General features: G+C 36.9%; 1 protein-coding gene across 1 annotated transcript in view; it reads left to right on the top strand.

Annotated features, from left to right (window-relative positions):
- The window catches only part of LOC130454040 (death-associated protein 1-like), a 65252-nt gene that overhangs the window by 34480 nt on the left and 15123 nt on the right, over nt 1–15649 (top strand). The window lies entirely within an intron of this gene.

Genomic DNA, 15649 nt, shown 5'->3' with positions numbered 1-15649 from the left:
CTAAAGGTATTTAAAATTTTAGAAATGGTTAATGATCAGCAGAAAGGAAGAAATAGCAACTCTGAATTTCTACTTTATATCCATCATATTGGTAATGTTGGAAAAAAGAAACAAATGTGAGAGGAATTTAATGTAGTATTGTTAGTGTTGACATTCTGGATAGCAATTTGTATGTCTTGCCAAAATGTTATTGAATTGTAGACATCTTGTGACCAAGTAATACCCAAAAGAATGTCAAGATAATGTAAAGGATCTTGGTGTTTAATGTATATGTATATGTGTTGTGTATACATACATATATTTATATATTCATTTTGTAGTGGCAAATATCTGAGCATTAAGAGGATGTACATTTATAATGAAATGGCTGATCACATTTTGATCTGTGTATATAATGGAATATATGTGAGCTGTAGTAAAAGGAGAAAGATGATTTCATAGAAATGGCAGAAGCCGTGTACATACTGAGATAGTATGAAGACAGAAGAACTTAGAAAACAGCATATAATTTAACTGAACTATTATAAAAGCAAATGATCTGAGAATCTGAAGAACTCTGAGCAATGCAGTAATCAACAATGATTGCAGAGAATTTGTTATGAAGAATACACACATTTCCTTACTGAAAGGTGATGAGTATCTCAAAAATAAGACATTAATTCTTGGATGTACCTAAAATAGATATTTTTTGCTTGATTATGCTTATCTGTTATGAGTGTTTTAGCTGTTTTTCCTTTTCTTTCCAATGAGAGATTTTAGGTGATAGAGGAAGGAATAACTGGTTGAGAAGGGAAAAAAGTAACTAAAGTAAAACTGAGTAAGTACTTACTGATGATGTTTTTTAATATCCTTAGGGTGAAACCAAAACATTTTCCAATACGGTATTTTGTGCAATTTATATAAAAGTAGAGGAAAAAATCCTCCAACAACAACATCCCCATCTCTATAGTATGTGGGACTTAAAGACTTTTCTGCATGGCAGGGGGTCCCTTCTTCCCTGCCCACAGACAGTGGCATCTGCAGGAGCAGGAAGACGTAAAGTTGGAAGAACATTAATAGGCTACCGTTTAGCTCACAGCCAAAATCCACCTGCTTTCTCAAAAAAATTGTGATGTGCTTTGGGGGAAGCAGAGTAACAGCACCTGTAGCAGTTTCAGGTGCCCTGGGATGGGACACTCTCCTGCAGAGAACCTGCCTCTTTCCTGAGCAGTTGTTCCAGCTTTGTTTGACCCCTGACAGTCATGCAGACCCAATGCAATACAAGTCTGGGTGATGATGACGATAGTGGCAGTGCTGAGCAACATGTATTTATGAAGAACATGGGCTAAGGTAATTATAAACAAATGGCCTTGTCATTGGATACGAACAGGATTTTCTGTTTGCTTCCCCCTATGCAGACAGAGACAGCTCAATCAGTGAGGCTCTCTGGGGACCACAACTGCTGGGGGCTCTGCACCTGTGTCCCTGCGTCTGAGTAAAAACTTGTTTTTCTCATTCCTTCTTCCCAACTTCTGGGTCCTCAGCAAGGCCAACTGGGACAAAGTGAGTTGGAGTCCCATGAGCTTTTCAGAACAGGGAAACTTCTTAGCATGTGAGAATCCATGTGGGCATCTGGCTTACACAGTGACTCTGGTCTGGGGTGAGTTTCATCAAAGAACATTTTGTGAGAGGTGACAAGGTCAGAAAGAGGTAGAAACTGAGTGGTTAGGGGTTTTGTGATCACAGCTGTCTCTGTCCCCAATTGTAAATGAGAGAGTCCTGCAGCTTGGGTTTATTCTCAGTGTATCATTCTCTTACATGGGTCTGGTACAGAGTATCTTGTTGCTCGTTCAGCATATAGAGATACTTCCAGCAGTTGTTGCTTTACAAAGACTCAACACTGATGTTTGAAATGGAGATTTGTATCAAGTCCTGCTGCAGAGAAAATGATCTTTGTTTCCCAGAATCACTCCACTAACCAGCCCCTCTGTTGTCTGCTTGTCCCTTTCAGTCACATTATTTCACTTCTGTCTCTCAGAGAAAGGACCACATCGTGACTCTCCAGTTACATAAATACCATCTTTAGAAATGTTAAGGATCAGTGATATCATGAAATGTCCAATTTACACTTAGAACAGGATTCCAATACACTAAAGATTAATTAACAACCTAGAACTGTAATGGCAGAAGGAATTTTCTCAATGGAGAGTCTTTTATGTCAATAAAATGATGGGTCCAATCTCTACTTCTCTGTTTTATATAAAGGGATCTGAAGGAAAAGTGTGTAAGAACTAAGGGAGTTTTCCTTCTACTGTGAATAAAGCTGTGAGAAGCAAGAGAGTCTTCTCTGTTTAGATCTGTGGCGATACTAAGCCTAATGGCAATGTGATAGCAGGGTCACACTGAGTTGTTTCATAACTCCTCATTACATTGAGTTGGGCATTCTCTTCTATTAAAATGACTGAGATGTGCAAATGATATATACGAGCATTACTCAAGAGTTGGCATAGTTTGTACCTTGTGTCTCCTTGAAGATAGAAATACCATTTGCAGAGCCTGATGGAATAACTCCTCTGATGATAAAAATGATTATGAAGACTTAGATTAAATTGAAGAACGTTGTGGAGAAGAAAGGGGAAGGAAATTAAGTAGAAGGATGAGAAAAATCAAAAAGAAGTTTGAGAAGAAGCAGAGGAGGGTGAAGTATGAGGAGAACTGAGGAAGAAGAAAAGAAAGATATGTAGAGCAAAAAGGTGGAAGAGAAGAAGGCTAGCAGTTAAGAAATGAGCAATGGACGATCATGAAGATGAGATCCAGAGTGTGGAGAAGCATTAAGAAGTAGAAGGAAAGGGAAAAATATGGAAGAATAAAGGAAAAAGGGAAGACAAAATATTTGAAGTAATAATTCAATTTTATACGGTACTTCCCTTTTTTGATTAGGATTTCTCTGTAACAGTCTTGTAGCTTCACTTGTGTTTATTACTGTCATTTTAATTATGAAGAAACAATGGATCAGAGGAAAGAATGAATTTGCCATGATCACATAGTAATTATTCCAAGCCAGAATACCATTTTGAATATGTGGATTACAAGTTCAGCACTTTTCCCAGCAGATACTATTACCTGTCAATGATGTCATTTAGTGCTTGATGGCATACTGACCAAGAATTAAGGACTTTAATCAATTCAAAACCAATGATGATTCCAGAGGCCCCAGTCTTGACTATTTTTTTTAATGTTCTGAAGAAATACTTTGAGGCAACTCAATTTAGCTGCCATTCTACTGGGAACTGAATTTCATTTCTGAACTAGAGTTGAACTGATTGAATTTCTGATGAAATTTGAATTTACTTAAATAATTTAGTGGAGATCTTTCTTTCCAGTGGAGAACTTTCTGAGCAAAATTCCTGAGTAGAATGTAAAAACATTGACCATGATTCTGATTATTCAGTTGTTTGGCCACTATTCTATCATTTTGAATGGGTCCACAGTGGGAGTTGTTGAGAGAATTCTAGTTGGAAACATTTCCATTTTCCTGCTTTTAAAGAGCACAGAAGCAATCTTTTTTCATAACCAGTGTATTGTGTACATTTTTATTTGCCAACTGTAATGATTAAATTTTATGGGAAACTGATGCAGGTATAAATTAGTTTCTCTCTGCAAGGAGTATTATATTTTTTAGAGGTTTATTAAAGATTAAGGATTAAAAAAAAAGACAGGATAAGAAACACGTGCTTAGGCCAGAGAGGCCTAGACAAAATAATCTCACATCATGGAAGAGCCAGGTCTGCTCCAAAACGGAAGTCCAAAGAGCCCACAAAAGCCTTTGCAATCAGGTTAAATCCCTTCTCGATCTCGGCCCACATGAGAATTCAAAGCATTCTGGGGAAGTGGAGCAAGGGCTTCTGGGGATTGAAGTCCAGAGTTTGAGTCTATTTTTACATCCCCCTGCTTGATTGTTGGGGGATTTGGGGAGACAATTTTCCCCAAAAAGGATCATGAAAAGGTAGTCAATTTAAAAATTACAATAATTTGAGGATAATTGAAAAAAAAAGAATAAAACCAATAATTGTTGAATGCATTGACAAAAAGCCAGTTAGGGGGCAGTCCCCTTTAGCATGAAAGTATACATACAAACAAATGTTTAAGCAACCACACCCAAAGTTCAATTTTGTGTAACTGGCTGGTCTGGAGGCTTCTTCATGGTATCTTCTCCAACAGTTCAGTTCTGGATTCAGAGAGGTAGCATCTTCTTTACCTAAAATTCTTCTCAAAAGGAATTTAAACTTTGCAATTTAAATAATGATATTTTTTACATTTCCCCGTGTTGTGGGTGATTGAAAAATACACGATCACTTAGGGATGCATGGCTGAGGTATGAGGTATATGAATCAATTGGCAAGAGATATTAAAAAGACATCAGAAAAATCCAAAAGAAAAGAAAAATTTCTGGATGAAAATATAGACTATCAAAGTCTTATGTGTAAAAATTCCAAGTAAAAAGAAAAATAAATCTATAACAGGTCCTTGAATCAGGGCCCAATAAAAATGATCTAGCAATGATGCATTTACCCAGTCCGTAGCCAGGACTACAGAAAGGTACCACACTATGAGAGGCAGAAAAGGGGACCAGATTATAGGAGCCAAGGTTTTGGGGATACTCATCTGTGAGTATCTTCAGAGTGAGTGTGGACACAAGGAAGGCCTACATCTTAACATAAGTCAAGTGTCACAACCCCAAGTCTCACACTAGGTTCAAAACCTTTGTATTGGCCTAGAAGTGCATCAATCCATCCTGGATTGGCTTTTCTTTGGCCCTGTGAACTGGCTCTGTTGTGTATATCTTGTCCTGGAATCAGACAGAATCATTAAGCAAAGTCCCATAATTTTTTAAATAATTAGTGGCATCATTTTTATAGTCACAAGCTTTTTGGGGGTATCTTAAACTTATAGCACTGAAAAGTCAAAAAGTTAAAGAAAATCTTAATGCTGGTGACATGTGCTTCAAATACAAAAGGGAGAGAAAAAAATAAAAAAAAACAAATAGTATATTGCACATGCAAAAAAATATAATAAAAGTCTTTTAAAAATTCAAAAATATAGCTTATAATCATTGACATTGTGTCAGCTAAGAAAATATAAAATACAAGGCTTTCTCACCAAAAATGAGATCCATTTCCTCTTAATATCTGGCCATGATCACTGTGAGTAGAAGGCAAATGAATTGAACAACGTAACAATTTTTCATTTTTAAAAAATAGTAGTACAAATATGTAGTATCAATATCCCCAAAATTCTCAATAGCCCAAGTAATTACAATAGCAAACAAACACTATCATATTTTACATAAGTTGTTGTAGGAGCAGGAGCCAGAGCCAGAGCAGGCTACCTGGATGGGCAGGGCCGGGACCAGGACCAGGACCAGGACCAGGTGGGCAGCAAACAGGTCAGGAGCGAGCCTGTGAGCTATCTAATGGCTGGAACGAGCAGCAGCTTTGCAAGGGTAAAAAAAAAAAAACCTTGACCAGAGAAACATGGGTTAAAAAAATTTCTAGGCACTAGCTATTAAAGCTGAAATAAAGATCAGAAAAGAATCAGAATATTGAGAGTTTTTTCTCCCATTAGGTTGCCAAAACTGTAAAGATTAAAATTTACGGGAGACTGAGGCAGGTAGAAATTAGTTTCTCTCTGCAAGGAGTATTATATTTTTTAGAGGTTTATTAAAGATTAAGGATTAAAGAAAAAGACAGGATAAGAAACACGTGCCTAGGCCAGAGAAGCCTAGACAAGATAATCTCACATCATGGAAGAGCCGCGTCTGCTCCAAAACAGAAGTCCAAAGAGCCCACAAAAGCCTTTGCAATCAGGTTAAATCCCTTCTCGATCTCGGCCCACATGAGAATTCAAAGCATTCTGGGGAAGTGGAGCAAGGGCTTCTGGGGATTGAAGTCCAGAGTTCGAGTCTATTTTTATACATCCTACTTCCATTCTATTTTGGCATGTTCTCAGAACACTTCAGTGTCTTACAAGACCTCTTATTGACTTGCTCCAAACTTTTAATATGCAATTCAAACTTTGAAATTCTTGCTTCAGATTTTGTCTGACAAGGACAGAGTAGAATGTGACTATTACCTTATTCCTCACTGTTATCCCTCTCAATTTGACCAAGAAAAATGAATTTTTGGCTGTTATGACACCGGTCCAAACCATATTGAATTACAATCCTTCTAAATCCCTAAATCTTTGGTACAGACTTCTGAAGACTCTCTTTCCAAAAATATAAAAGGAGGAAAAACAATTCATAATAAGTATGTGTAATGAAGCAAAATAATTCTCTCCATTGGCCGTATCCTGATACATGTCTCAATTTTTATGCTGTATCCATCACCTTTCTGTCAGGAGGTAGGTGAAGCATGTTCATCATGAGTCCTTTGTAATAATTCTTTTCTTTTATAAGTATTTAGAACTAATATTCTCATAATTTATTCCAGAATTATTTCAGTAATCAAAGTAAATTTCACTGAATTTTATGTTGAGCCATAATCCACTATTTTGTGAAATTGAATTTTTGAGTTTGTATTTTTATATGATTTTTCATATATGTTTACTTAATTATATCATCCTCTATTGAGGTCCCTATTCTGGCCCTTCAAGATCTTAGTTGCTCTTGCTAGGGATACAGCTAGAAAGATATACAGAGACAGAGATAGAGACAGAGAGGGAGAGGGAGAAGGAGAGGAAGAGAGACCGAAAGACAGATACAGAGACAGGGTTTTATTAATTATAATTTTAACATTGTGTAAATTTTATTATTTTTTAATTTTATAATATTTTATTTGATCATTTCCAATCAATATTCATTAAAGACAAAGATCATTTTCCTTTCCTCCCCTCCACCCCCCATAGCCGACATGTGATTCCACTGGGTGTCACATGTGTTCTTGATTCGAACCCATTGCCATGTTGTTAGTATTTGCATTAGAGTGTTTGTTTAGAGTCTCTCCTCTGTCATGTCCGCTCAAACGCTGTAGTCAGGCAGTTGCTTTTCCTCGGTGTTTTTACTCCCGCAGTTTGTCCTCTGCTTGTGGATAGTGTTTTTTTCTCCTAGATCCCTGCAGATTGTTCAGGGACATTACATCGCCACTAATGAAGAAGTCCATTACATTCGATTATACCACAGTGTATTAGTCTCTGTGTACAATGTTTTCCTGGTTCTGTTCCTTTCGCTCTGCATCACTTCCTGGAGGTTGCTCCAGTCTCCATGGAACTCCTCCATTTTATTATTCATTTTAGCACAATAATATTCCATCACCAACATATACCACAATTTGTTCAGCCATTCCCCAATTGATGGGCATCCCCTCGTTTTCCAATTTTTGGCCACCACAAAGAGCGCAGCTATGAATATTCTTGTACAGGTCTTTTCCCCCATTATCTCTTTGGGGTACAAACCCAGCAGTGCTATGGCTGGATCAAAGGGTAGACAATCTTTTATCACCCTTTGGGCATAGTTCCAAATTGCCCTCCAGAATGGTTGGATCAGTTCACAACTCCACCAGCAATGAATTAATGTCCCTACTTTGCCACATCCCCTCCAGCGTTCATTGCTTTCCTTTGCTGTCATGTTAGCCAATCTGCTAGGTGTGGGGTGATACCTCAGAGTTGTTTTGATCTGCATCTCTCTGATTATAAGAGATTTAGAACACTTCTTCATGTGCTTATTAATAGTTTTGATTTCTTTATCTGAAAACTGCCTATCCCTGTCCCTTGCTCATTTATCAATTGGAGAATGGCTTGATTTTTTGTACAATTGATTTAGCGCTTTATAAATTTGAGTAATTAAACCTTTGTCAGAGGTGTCTATGAAGATTTTTTCCCAATTTGTTGTTTCCCTTCTAATTTTAGTTACATTGGTTGTGTTTGTACAGAAGCTTTTTAATTTGATGTAGTCGAAATTATTTATTTTGCATTTTGTGATTCTTTCTATGTCTTGCTTGGTTTTAAAGTCTTTCCCCTCCCAAAGGTCTGACATGTATACTATTCTGTGTTTACCCAATTTACTTATAGTTTCCTTCTTTATGTTTAAGTCATTCACCCATTTTGAATTTATCTTGGTGTAGGGTGTCAGGTGTTGATCAATTCCTAATCTCTCCCATACTGTCTTCCAATTTTCCCAGCAGTTTTTATCGAATAGTGAATTTTTATCCCAAAAGCTGGAATCTTAGGGTTTATCGTATACTGTCTTGCTGAGGTCACTTGCCCCCAGTCTATTCCACTGATCCTCCTTTCTGTCTCTTAGCCAGTACCAAATTGTTTTGATGACTGCTGCTTTGTAATATAGTTTGAGGTCTGGGACTGCAAGGCCCCCATCATTTGTGGGTTTTTTTTCATTATTTCCCTGGATATCCTTGATCCTTTGGTATTCCAAATGAACTTAGTTGTGGTTTTTTCTAAATCAGTAAAGAAATTTTTTGGGAGTTTCATGGGTATGGCACTAAATAGATAAATAAGTTTGGGTAGGATGTTCATTTTTATTATATTGGCTCATCCTATCCATGAGCAGTTAATGTTTTTCCATTTGCTCAAGTCTAGTTTTAGTTGTGTGGAGAGTGTTTTGCAGTTGTGTTCATATAGTTCCTGTGTTTGTCTTGGGAGGTAGATTCCTAGGTATTTTATTTTGTCTAAGGTGATTTTGAATGGGATTTCTCTTTCTAGTTTTTGCTGCTGAGCTGTGTTGGAGATATATAGAAATGCTGATGACTTATGTGGGTTTATTTTGTATCCTGCAACTTTGCTAAAGTTGTTGATTACTTCAATTAGCTTTTTGGTTGAATCTCTAAGATTCTTTAAGTAGACCATCATGTCATCCGCAAAGAGTGATAACTTGGTTTCCTCCTTGCCTATTTTGATGCCTTCAATTTCTTTTTCTTCTCTAATTGCTACTGCTAGTGTTTCTAGTACAATGTCAAATAGTAGAGGTGCTAATGGGCATCCTTGTTTCACTCCTGATCTTATTGGGAATACATCTAGTTTATTCCCATTGCAGATGATATTAGCTGATGGTTTTAGATATATACTGTTTATTATTTTTAGGAACGACCCTTCTATTCCTATGCTTTCTAGTGTTTTTAACAGGAATGAATGTTGTATTTTATCAAAGGCCTTTTCTGTGTCTATTGAGATAATCATGTGGTTCTTGTTGGTTTGCTTGTTGATGTGGTCAATTATGTGGATGGTTTTCCTAATATTGAACCAGCCCTGCATCCCTGGTATAAATCCTACTTGATCAAGCTGGATGACCCTTCTGATTATTTGCTGTAGTCTTTTTGCTAGTATCCTATTTAAGAATTTTGCATCTATATTCATTAGGGAGATTGGTCTATAATTTTCTTTCTCTGTTTTTGACCTGCCTGGTTTTGGAATCAGTACCATATTTGTGTAATAAAAGGAGTTTGGTAGAACTCCCTCTTTGCTTATTATGACAAATAGTTTGTATAGTATTGGGATTAACTGTTTTCTGAATGTTTGATAGAATTCACTTGTGAATCCGTTGGGCCCTGGGGATTTTTTCATAGGGAGTTCTTTGATGGCTTGTTGGATTTCATTTTCTGATATGGAATTATTTAAGAATTCTATTTCTTCTTCTGTTAGTCTAGGCAGTTTGTATTTTTGTATATATTCAGCCATATCACTTAAATTGGTGTATTTATTGCCATATAATTGGGCAAAGTAATTTTTAATGATTGCTTTAATTTCCTCTTCATTGGAGGTGATGTCCCACTTTTCATCTTTGATGCTGTTAATTTGCTTTTCTTCTTTCCTTTTTTAAATTAGATTGAGCAGTACTTTGTCTATTTTGTCTGTTTTTTCAAAGTACCAGCTTCTTGTCTTATTTATTAAATCAATAGTTCTATCACTTTCGATTTTATTAATTTCTCCCTTAATTTTTAGGATTTCTAGTTTGGTTTTCTGATGGGGTTTTTAAATTTGGTTGCTTTTGAGTTTTTTATTTGCATTTCCAATTGATTGATCTCTGCTCTCCCTAGTTTGTTAATATATGCACTCAGGGATATGAATTTACCTCTGATTACTGCTTTTGCTGCATCCCAAAAGGCTTGAAAGGATGTCTCGCCATTGTCGTTTTCCTCGATGAAATTATTAATTGTTTCTATGATTTCTTCTCTAACTAAACGATTTTGGAGTATCATATTGTTTAATTTCCAATTAGTTTTTTTTTTGGTCTTCCATGTACCATTACTGATCATTATTTTTATTGCCCTGTGATCTGAAAAGGCTTCATTTATTATTTCTGCTTTTCTGCATTTGTATGCCATGTTTCTGTGACCTAATGTATGGTCAATCTTTGTGAATGTGCCATGTGGTGCTGAGAAGAAGGTGTATTCCTTTTTGTCCCTATTTATTTTTCTCCATATGTCTATTAATTCTAATTTTTCTAAGATTTCATTCACTTCTTTTACCTCTTTATTATTTATTTTTTGATTTGATTTATCTAAATTTGATAATGGTTGGTTCAAGTCTCCCACTAATATAGTTTTACTGTCTATTTCTTCCTTCAATTCTCCTAGTTTCTCCATTAGAAATTTGGGTGCTATATTATTTGGTGCATACATGTTGATTAGTGATATTTCCTCATTATCTAAAGTCTCTTTTAACAAAATATAATTACCTTCCCTATCCCTTTTGATCAGGTCTATTTTTGCTTTGGCTTTATCAGATATGATGATTACCACTCCTGCCTTCTTTCTGTCAGTTGAGGCCCAGAAGGTCTTACTCCATCCTTTAGTTCTGACCTTGTGGGTGTCTACCCGCCTCATGTGTGTTTCTTGAAGACAACATATGGTAGGGTTTTGGATTCTAATCCATTCTGCTATTCGTCTACATTTTATGGGTGAGTTCATCCCATTTATGTTCAAAGTTATGATTGTCACTTGTGGACTCCCTGGCATTTTGATATCCTTCCCTAATTTTAACCTTTCTTCTTCAGCTCTACCTTTTAATCCAGTGATTTATTTTAAATCAGTCCCCCTTTTCTCCTCCCTTGATATGTTTCCCTTTCTAGTCCCTCCATTTTTGTTCCCTCCCTCTCCACCTCTTCTTCCCTCCCTTTTTTTATGTTCCCTCTCCCCTCCTCCCCTTGGTTTTCCCTTCTCCCTACCCTTGTTGGGTAAGATAGAATTCAAGATCCCAATGGATCTTGATGTTCTTCCCTCTCAGAGTTGATTTCCCTGAGAGTAAGGTTTAAGTAAAAACTCTCTTCCTCTCCTTCTTATAGGAGTTTTTTCCCCCTCCCCTTCCCATGTGAATCTTTGTGTGAAAAAGTTTATTCTATTTGGTTTTTCTTTTCCCCCTGTTTACACATTATGTTTTCCCCACATGTTAATATACATAGATTTATATAAATGTAGTTCTTATAGAAGAGAGTTTGAGTAAAAGAAAAAGATAACATTTTTCTCCTTTTCCCTTTCCTTCATATTTACCTTTTCAGGTATTCCATGCTCTTTGTTTTTCGATATTGAACTTTCCACAGAGATCTGGTCTTTTCTTTGTAAAAACTTGGAAATCTTCAATTTTGTTGAATTCCCATACTTTCCCTTGGAAGTATATAGTCAGTTTTGATGAGTAGCTGATTCTTGGTTGAAGACCCAGCTCTCTTGCCTTTCTGAAAATCATGTTCCATGCCTTACGGTCATTCAGAGTAGAACTTGCTAGGTCTTCTGTGACCCTGATTGGCATTCCTTTATATCTAAATTGTCTTTTTCTGGCATCTTGTTAGATCTTTTCTTTTGTTTGAAAGCTTTGGAATTTGGCAATTATATTCCTGGGAGTTGTCTTTTGGGGATTTAGTGTAGAAGGTGTTCTGTGAACTCTTTCAGTGCCTGTATTGCGCCCTTGTTCTAGGATCTCTGGGCAATTTTCTTTGATTATATCTTGTATTATGATGTCGAGTTTGCTGTTTATTTCTGGCTTTTCTGGTAGTCCAATTATTCTTAAATTGATTCTTCTCCCTCTGTTTTCCAAGTCTATGACCTTGTCAGTAAGATATTTTATGTTCTCTTCTAATTTCTTGGTCTTTTGGCTTTGCTTTATTAATTCTTTCTCATTGTCTTCGAGTTGCCGAATTCTGACCTTTAACACCTGGTTTTCCTTTTCAGTTTGGTCAAACTGGTTTTGTAGATGTGTGAATTTCTTTTGCATTATTTCCCATTTTTCTTCCCAGAAGGCTTCCATCTTTTTGATCATTTCTGATTCAAATTCTTCATGGGTTTGTGGAGAGTTTCCATTTCCTTTGGAAGTTTTCGGAGCATTTGCTTGTGTTTCCTCTTCTATCTCCTCTGTATTTTGTATTTTTACTCCATAAAATGTGTCCAAAGTCGCCCCCTTCTTCTTGTTTTTCTTGGACTGTTGAGGCTTTTGTGCTTCTGCATTGTTTGCCATCTCTATCCGAGTGGGGAGGAATAGCTTTTCTTCTCTCTGTCTGGTGTTCAGAGGCTTTAGCCCTAGACAAATTGTCTGTTCTCCGTAGCTGTTCTGTCTTCTTGAGGAAGCCAGGAATTGCTGGTGTTTTGGTGTTACTGCTCTCCTCAGTTCCCTCCCGATGCTTCTCCGTTGCCTTACTTCCATGCTCTGAACCTGGCTTGGCACTCTCTGGGAGGTGTTTCAATACCTTTGCCAGCCAGAAGACCCAGCACTCTGAGGGGGGAGGGGCTGCACCTTCCTGGAGCTCTGAGGGCTCCTGATAGGATTACCTTCTATTGGGTTGAATTGAGTATGCTCTGAGGCAGGGATCTTCCGTGAGACTCGGATGGAAGGATCCAGCCAGTGGGCTACAGGCTCCCCCCATCTCTCTCTGTTTCCCTGCTGACTGTGTTGGGTGCCCCTGCGACTGAGTCAGGTTGTTTTCAGGAAGTTGCCTTCAGAATAGCAGGCTCTGAGGTTCTGAGGTTCCCTCTGCTGCCTTGGACTCAGAGCTCTGGATTGGGGGGGATGGGTCCTGGGACCTTCCTTCTGCCTACCCCTTATATCCAAATGATCTTGAGTTCTGGCTTTTGAGGGGGTGCGTACCTTTTGATCCGGGTCCAGGAGGAGGGTTCCCGGGGTCTATGCTGTTGTTCGTTTTGAATTTCGGTGCCCTAGGAGAATATAGTTTGAGATCGGTAAGGAAGGGTTTGGAGATCTGAACTTTAGCTTTCTCTAAGCCACCATCTTGACCAGAAGTCCGAGAATGACTATTATTTTTAACAACTATTTTTTTTTCGGCTTTCACTAAGATCTTCCTTCCCTCCTCAAACCACATAGTGTAAATTTTGTTAGGATGGCAACTATATCTGTGCCTCATGCATTACTAAAATGTTAAGAAACTAGGACAAAATATAGGAGCATTAGTAATCTCTTTCCAAGTTGAATTTAAAACTCTGAGTTTTCTATGAGTTTAGCCATTCAATCAATTCTCATTCTGTTTCATTGAAGCATATTCTAACACATATACTTTTATAAAGTAAAAATGTTTCATGCCTTATCAAATATTTTGCTAATTTAAAATTTTTATTACAGATTTGAAAAAAATATTTACACTGATTCATTGAGAAGGCAAGCAACACAATACCCATTATACAGGAGATATAATACAAAACATATTTCCATATTGACAATAATGTCAACAAAACCAAGAAAAAGAAAGTGAAAAACTCTCCTTCAATATACTTTCAGAGTCTGTCAGTTTTCTGTGAAAATGGATAGCATTTACTGTCATGAGTTCTTTGGAATTGTGGTTCATTGTATTAATCTGAGAAACTAAGTTATTCAAAATTTATTGTCATTATGATTTCATTACTGTGCATAATATTCTCTTTTTTGGCTAAAAATTAAGAAACCATTCAGAATATTTAAATTATAGTATTCTAAATATTTTTCACTTTTTGGGTATATTCTCTACTCATCAAAGAACTTAACACATAGAAAGCAAATAGCAAAGGATTGTTGACTGATTTGTTTAATACATGCCTATTTAGTGACCTAGTCCATACTGGCAATGCAATGCAATCACTTTTATATGACCTATTCTTGTTATATTGGTGCTGGTCCATGTAATTTGATCTTCCTTTTCTTTTTAATTTAAATCATATTTTTTTTCACTTAGTGGAAAGCATTCCCCAATTGGAAAAGGGGAAAATAAAACTCTTGGAAGAAGAATGCCTAGTGAAGGACAATAAATATCTCCAATAGCCACATTTGGTGGAATGTCTCAGTTAAAACTTTGGGAAAATCACCTCTGTCAGCAGAGAGGAATCAAGTTTTAATAAGTCTTCTGTAATCTTCTATTCCCTTTCTAGATATATAGAAGTAAATTTCTAATTATTTATTCCAGAATTTCCCGAGAAATAAAAGATAATTTCACTTATTCATATATTTTGCTTCAAACATGTATTTGTGAAATGACATTTTTGAAATTCAGTAGGATTTTTCACACACACATACATCCTTATTTAATTCAATATTCTTAAATTAAGATTAATATTCTGTCAGTTCAGTTCATTATTGCTCATCTTCATCATTCAGAGAAAGAGACAGAGAATGAGAGTAAGAATAAGAAAATCATACAGAAACAGAGATGAGATAGAGATAGAGACAGATAAAAGAGACAGAGAGCTCAAGAGAGAATGAGAAATAGACACAATATTTGTATTTATATATGCAATGGCTTCAACAGGCAGGCCAAACTTTGTGAGGGTAGCCATCGGGTCGTCGTGGACCTCTGGTGAACTAGGGCTTTGCTCACCAAGCATGTGAAGACTGCTTCAGCTGAACAGACATAAGAAACCAATAAGAAGGTTCAATGGCTGAGATGGCAACGCAGCAAAGCACTGTGGAGTGCTTAGGGCATGTTGGAGCACAAAAGACAACATGGCCATCCAATGTAGCTGAGGAAGTCTCCAGGTGTAACAACTTTTCGTGCCACTGGACCCAGGCTTCCAATGCCGAGAGAGTGGGACTGTCTCTGTGCATCGACTTTTCCACTTACATCTCCTTCATGCACAAGTGTCTTTGTGCACAAAAATGCACAAAGACAATCGTCATCCTCAGTTACCGAGAGACTACTACTAAATGGATTTATATACATAAGTGATAGTGTTTTAGTTCTAATTTTGAAATTGAGCCTTGAGCCTGTCTTTCAAACCTCTTTCATTATCTCTTTGTTCCTAAGTAAGTCAAGAAATGCTTTTACTTTCCATGCCTCAGAGCATCTTACTAATTTGGGTGATTGAAATTGAAGACTTCAATGTTTCCTGGTATACAAGACTGGCTCAATCCAAGAATGTCTGCAGACAGCAAGATGTCATCTTTGAGTTCCCTATTGAAATGACCTATTGAGATCAAATCTTATTCAGTCCCAACTTGATCTTCCTGTCCAGAACTCCAAAGGCTATTAGAATCTTAGACCAGACATGACTCCTGTCAGTGTCATGAATCAATTAGCGAGGGACTGAGGGAAAATCAGTCTTGCTCATTAGATATTCACCAATAGAAGATGGTTAGAGGAGGGCTGTATAATAAGCTTCCAAAATTATGTTTTATGGCTCAAGATGCTAAATATCTTTATCTTTGAACAGTTAGAGATGACTAAACAAAAATTATTCTATTTATTGGTAGC

This window comes from Monodelphis domestica, chromosome 4 (genome assembly GCF_027887165.1).
Source record: "Monodelphis domestica isolate mMonDom1 chromosome 4, mMonDom1.pri, whole genome shotgun sequence".
In the NCBI taxonomy this organism is placed as follows: Eukaryota; Metazoa; Chordata; class Mammalia; order Didelphimorphia; family Didelphidae; genus Monodelphis; species Monodelphis domestica.
The sequence above is the reverse complement of the archived record's forward strand: the minus strand, read 5'-3'. Positions and strand labels throughout refer to the sequence as shown.